At 39.3% G+C, this 6,787-nt stretch overlaps 1 long non-coding RNA gene across 2 annotated transcripts; it reads left to right on the top strand.

Moving 5' to 3' along the window:
* Nucleotides 40-5,173, top strand: LOC109131400. 2 transcript variants are annotated; one of them, XR_002037039.1, is made up of 4 exons: nucleotides 40-3,683; nucleotides 3,770-4,217; nucleotides 4,299-4,423; nucleotides 4,533-5,173. It is a non-coding gene; the product is annotated as an uncharacterized LOC109131400 (long non-coding RNA). The 2 variants fall into 2 exon arrangements; XR_002037038.1 differs by having other exon boundaries at nucleotides 40-4,217.

The following is a 6,787-nucleotide window of genomic DNA, read 5'->3' as shown; positions in this document are numbered from 1 at the left end:
GGTTTTGTTACAACCCTCATCTGACTCGCCTTCCTGACGTCTTATGTCCCCTCCGTTACTGTTAAACCACTCGACTTTTCCGCCTTCTTGATGCAGTTCTTCCCCATCCACCTATTCAAAATAATGAAACTTTTAAGACGCGTGTTTGTAGTAGGAACTTGGTACAAGCTCAATTTTTACACGTTTAGATTAGAGGAGATAAACAAATAACCGAATATATATGAAACCCACAGATGGTTATCCTTTTTATGGTTACTTCCTGACCTACCATTTTGTTACAATGCAGATCAGATTCCATTTTAGTATTCAGCTGCAGCAATATATGTTCAATTAAAGGTGGACAATGCTTTATTACGAATATAGTGTTGTAATCTCCATTTCGTGTCAAATACTTACATTGGATATGGTTTTAGTTGGTGATAGCTCCACAACAATGTCCCCCGCGTCATAATCTTGGCGACACTTATTAACTCCATTGTCCGGGGATGGTTCGTTCATGCCACAGTCGTAATTATCGGTTACCCACCCATTAATATGACTACGGGTTGTATCCTACAGTCAAATATATAAAGTGTATATGATAGGTGCATAAGCAAAAACACCCTCATTAATTTGATTGAGTCGCATTCTAAAGAGGATCTTGTTGTCCATTACCTGGCCTCCAACTGAAGAATCACCACTGACAGAGTGTTGACCATCTATGACATCCTTCGAACCATCAGTATTCCGATCACCCTGTGCACACCACGATAGCAACATAATTTAATATATGTAAGTAGTGAAAAAATTACAACCCTTAAGCTATTTGTCATATCAACCTTAGCAGTGTCAGCGCATCCCCTGTTTCTGACCTTCTCTCCCATTTTTTCCATAATCATTACTGAACTCATTCTTCGAAACATTTTAGTTTTCCCTCTTCTTTTTTTTGAATACTTCTTCTCTGAAACTGTATGCGAAGCATAAGAAGGTTCCCCATATTCATTTCTTTTAACCTCCAATAGTGCAGCTCTTATCTCCTTGCGGATCTCTGTACGTACGAAAATCTCCATGTTTGCCTGATTTTCCTTTATCAGTGCTTCTTGTTTCCTGTAGAATCGGCTTAGTTCCGCTGCATACCTTTCAAATTGGTCATCGTCCAAACGTTCATCAACAACGGGCGTACCCCCCGGTCGCACATCATGTCTCCTTGTGCTCTTCTCTTTCTTATTGTCAATTATTGCGGTGTCTGCTCTTTTCCTCTTTCGACAGACAACTGTAACTATATCACCAATTAACCATTAATTTAAAAAAATTAAATTTAAAATGAAGCCCTTTGTAATGTATAAATGTCAACAAACCTTTCTCTTCGGGACGTATCTGTTTTGGACACCTATCATCACTTCCCATCCATATTGCCTCATCCCATTTGTGGCCAGCTTTAATAAGATTTTCAATGTTGTCAACTTGATGGTCTTCTTCTTCGTCACGCCACGCCAATTCTCCACTATCACAATGCTCCCCACTACCAACCATCCGTCTAATAACCATCTATAAGATGATTACAAAAATATATACATTTTACGAAACTTATAGTTTCAAGTCGTTTACGTATTATATCAACCAAGTACATACCTCTTTAGCAGCCTCACATGCGAAGATGTCTGCTGTCTTGATTGGGTGCAGTTTAGCTAGATTGTGGATCGATCTTTGATTAAACGCCTGATCTTAAACGTCAGATGGTACTAATCTTGCAAGTGCTGGGACAGATTGAAAAGCCAGCAGCTGGAGTGCTAGAGAAAATCCATGAACAGCGACTGATTGTTGCTTGAAAATATTCACTAAACTGTCTACGTTTGCTGGACATTTAAATCCTGTAATAGTCTCCAGCGTCCGTTCAAATGACAACCTTCCCCATGAATATTGGAAAAAAAGCAATATTCTTGGTCATCTCCACTGTCTTCAGATCTGGTTTTACTGGTTGCGTGATGCATGTTAGAACTCCATCAACTATTATTATCATCGCTAAAGCTAGTTTCTGCCACGTTTCCATTTCCTCAGTCTCCAACCTTTTTACCAACTCGGAGATCGTTGGTTCTTTGTTTTCCCCGAATAGTACATCCCAAACAGTCTTACATCCTTTATCCGTTTTTGTAGCTCTTTTCACATCTCTTTTTTTTGGATAATTTCCACATTCGAGACCTGTCAACTCTACAAATTCCTGTAATCCAAACTTGATTGGATTGCCACCAAACACAATCCACATCTCATGCCGCTTTTTGGTCACCAATTGACGGCAAACAAATCCATGAACTAGTTTACCGGAGAACGAGGTCTTGTTCGCAGGGATACGAAAAAGCTGCCCAAATGGAGACTTTAACAAGTTTTCCATTTCTTTTGTTCCACTCAGCACCGTCGATATTGTAGAAAGATATTCCGGTTTTGAATACGCATTGATCTTGGTTTTGAGAGGGTAATGGTCAAGAGCAAATAACCTCCTCGGTAGATCCAAGCTCAACTGAGGAACGACCTCTACTTCTTTGGGATCCATCCTATCACCAAGAAGTAACGTACATATTAGTATGTACGTACACTAAGCCAATGAACCCAAATACCAATGTCTACCAAAGTTCAATTCTGTTGACGATTAGGGTTATTTATCCTCTGCCCGCCACAAATACACAACTATTCATCGATTTCATGACCTGAGCTACTCAAATTGATTCTTAAATGTATTTGCTAGATACTCTTCCAACCTAATATAGAATTTGGGGGAACAATCTCTCTTCCAATTTAAAGGAAGAAGTCAAGAGAAACACTTACCTTTCTGAATCAACACCGGTGATGAAAGAGGAATCAAAACTAGTCGCCTTTTTCTGATTTCACCTGACCTCCGTAATCTCTTTTTCCTTAAATGTCCCGTCGCCGACTTCTATTCTCGCTCCTCTTGTAGAACTTATCCCAGATCTAAACACCTTAATTAATCAACTCGGGATGGAAACAACCCTATCGGACATCCAAATGCGCCGTCGCAACTGAGGCCTCAGTTTTCCGTCTCTTACCAAGAACAAAGATTTTGCTCTACTACTAAACAATTTTAAAATATTTTTTTTTAAAACAGTGCAACGGTTGAGCTTTTCTTTAATATTTTTATTCAAATTATACAGTTCTTCAACGTTATTGGTTCATTTACACTATATATCAGCCTTTATTAGTGAGGTTAAACCATCATTCACTATTCCTTGATGTTTTATAAAGTTTTACATTGAATTGGTTTGTTAAATTAACCAATCTACTTTTTGCCAATATATAACGTCGACTATAAGGTCATAATTAAGTAGTGCATGCGATGTATCGTCCTCGCTTAACCGGCAGTTACACGTGTTAATTATCTAAATGCGATGTATCTGTATGGAATGCAGTCACGACGTTTCGAAAAGCCACAATATGGATAATCCATTTGTGTTTGCTTGCTGCTTATATAAGAAGACAAATACACACCCGGTGAAGTATGTATTCGTCTCTCAAAACCAAAATATCACCCGCAAATTAAACATAAGTGCAACAAAGTTATGGTGCATTTCGACAGGCTATCCGATCTCCAGACGTGGCGTTCTGATTGGAAGGTTTCTGTTAAGATCATCCGCAAGTGGAGAAAGAGAGAAGCGAACATCGTCACCTTTGAAATGGTTGTTTCGGATGCTTTCGTAAGTGACTCGTCTCATCATCATATTATATGCACTTAATATTAAATGATTCATACATCATGGTTGAACTTTTTCCCGCACCGTAGGGAGATAAGATGCAGGCAACAATCAGCGAGGACCTGTTGCCCCAGTTCTGTACGGGGATTGAGGAGGGTTTGTGGAAAACCTTATCAAATTTTGTCGTCACTGACGACACATCCGCTGTGAAGGTCGTGGCTTCCAACTACCGGATTAAATTCACTGCTGACATGGTTGTGGACAACATTCGTTGCTTGTCGACCAATCACTACATCGACTACATCCCATTCGACAAAATTTACGAACGATGGTCTCCTTGGACCCAGAACTGCTGCTTTGCATTCTGTTGTTCCATTTTTTAATATCATATCCAGTACCATAATTCTAATGACATGACACCATAGACACGATGGGGCAAGTTACTCACGTCGAACGAAGAATATTGGTGGACGATCCAACTGCTCCACGGTTTGCCGAGAGAACCCGGTTGATACGGTTTTCATTGATGAATTTTGAGTGAGTCGTTTTCGCGATTATTACCTTTCACACACTTTAAAGATATAACGGGCTATTAACGTAAGGTGTCTCTATGGGTAGGGGTCATCACTTGCAATGTGTGGGTTATGATGAAATGGTCGATGATTTCGCCCGCAATTTTTGGCTATGCAGAGGCAACCTAGTTGTAGTCTTGCAATTTTGGAGGGCCAAGTTTAAGGATGGAGGTACGGGTTAGGCAAACGTATTTAAAATAATTCAATCACCTTTTAAATATAAGAGTGCTACATAAAACTAATTTTGGTTACCCTTTTTCCTTATTTTTCCACACCGCAGGAGGGATGGAAGTGGTTAGTCAACCGGGTGTCTCTAAAGTGATATTTGAACCACCCTTCCCTGAGGTTAGATATTTCAAACTCTGGTTGGAATACTTCGACCAGCGCGAGCGGACTAACGACGATTCGTAGCCTATGTTTCCATTTGTCAATGTTGCTTACATTCCATACTTTTAAACCACGTCGCTGAACTCTTTATATTATCTTCATTACCTACATCCCAACAATCTATCTTACGTGGATAGGAATAATTTGATGTAAAATGTTTGTGTGTATTACGCATGGTTAATTATATATTTTTATTTTTATTTGGTAAGCATCTTCCTAATACTACCAACCTTTAATGTTAGACGTATGTGTACATTTGTGTACAAATGTTTATGTTTAATTTCAAGGGTTTGATCGATAATAATAACACGACAACGTTTCAAACAGTCCTTTTTTTTTTACGAAAAAAAAATGTGACTAAACCAAATATAACGTTTAAAACTTTATGTTAAACAATTAAACCACAACCTAAAGTACTACTAATAAAACGACCAAACTACTTGAAAAAATAGGTCATTGTGCTAGTATAACCAAAGTCGCAACAAACACATTGGTCAGTTTTAATTCCATAGTTAATCCATCACTCTTGTACGCAATCAACGCCTTCATCCTTTCCAACTCCATCTGATTTTCCTTGTGCATATTTAAGATGTTAGCAATCTCCTCTTTTTGTCCCTGAAGCGCTTCACGCATTTGATTCAAACTAGTTAACTTTAGAAGATCTTCCTTCACTGTTTTCAGTTCCTCCATCATAGCTTCATCCCACCATTTAAAAATGTGATAGTCTCCATCCTGCAATTTTTTTAAAAAATTTTTAAACAAAAACCTCAAGTTATGCAAATAAATCTGATCTTTATGCAACCTCGGGGAAACTGTACGTCACTTACCTCTCTATTTCTACAAGTGTAGTGGAGCCTCCCTGGGTTTGTCCTTGTAAAAGAAGGTTGTAGCTTTGGCCTTTCACCACAGTAACAAACAGCCGGGATCCCATACTCCGCATCGTCATACTCAACTGGAGTCGTGTTTGTTAAAGCAGACATTGAGATCAAAACAGCGAACGTAAATGAAGGAGAGAAAATTAAAAAAGGCACGTTCAACTACTAACAGATATTCCAACTCCTCAATCTAGTCCAGCATCTACGGCAGCGGCTCTCTCTGTCTTCCCCAAATCGATTTAATGAACCCTAATTTTGATTTCGTTTATAAGATATCGATTTTGTTCGCTTCGGTTCGATTTATAGAACATTGGATTTTGTGTCGTTTTTCTAGTGTAAAACAGCAAGAAATTTCACAGCTTGTGTCGTTCTCGAAGAGAAACAAACGGCATCGTTTGTTTGATAATTATGTGTGTTTAATCGGTGAAACAACCTACACGTCATCTATACGGGGACCTGGGCTATATTTTGTGTGGGCCATTCTCGTTTGTTGGGTAGGCCTCTTGGTTATATTTTGTGTGGGCCATTCACCCGGGATTATGACAATAACCCGGTATGATTAAGTATAACACGTAACGTATAATTTAACCCTGTTTTCCAACGGGTTGTCTAGGGTGCTTAGTTCTCTTAGGAAGTATGTAATTATGGATACTTAGTAAATCGAGCAAGGTTTACTAAAACAGAGTTGATGAACGACACGTTAATTAACATCTTCAATACATAGTAATTTAATTATATAATGAAACATACGTTTTACAGAAGTGAACCGACAATACACCTAAAGGATTTCACATATAGATTTGGCCACCCACCACGCTCCGCAATTTACACAGACAATGTCATAATAACGTGTGTTGGTTGATAACCTGCCCCATTTCAAACAACTACGCATGGCACAGTCCGGGAAACAGAGCAACGAACTGGAGGGATATACTAGTGAATCTGTGTACGTGTTTTCACGCGCCGTCTTAAACGTACACAATCGTTGGAACAGATCTTCCCCAATAAGCCGTACTCCGTCTGATTGGAGTGGATAGTGATGTGCATCAAATTGGTGAAGAAAACGAACCGCCATCTGCTCGTCCCCATATAACATAGAGAAAATCCCACATGCAAGAGTGGCCTCGGCTTCTTCGGGAACGTTATTTTTTAGTAGTGCGATACCTCGCTGAATGTCTTGGTCCTCGGCAATGACCCGTAGCCCCTCGTTGTAGATTGCTATTCTGTTTCCTGCGTCTAAACATTTTTCGAAAATACGCCTGTGAATCCCTTC

Source organism: Camelina sativa, chromosome 20 (genome assembly GCF_000633955.1).
Source record: "Camelina sativa cultivar DH55 chromosome 20, Cs, whole genome shotgun sequence".
Taxonomy (NCBI): domain Eukaryota; kingdom Viridiplantae; phylum Streptophyta; class Magnoliopsida; order Brassicales; family Brassicaceae; genus Camelina; species Camelina sativa.
The sequence above is the reverse complement of the archived record's forward strand: the minus strand, read 5'-3'. Positions and strand labels throughout refer to the sequence as shown.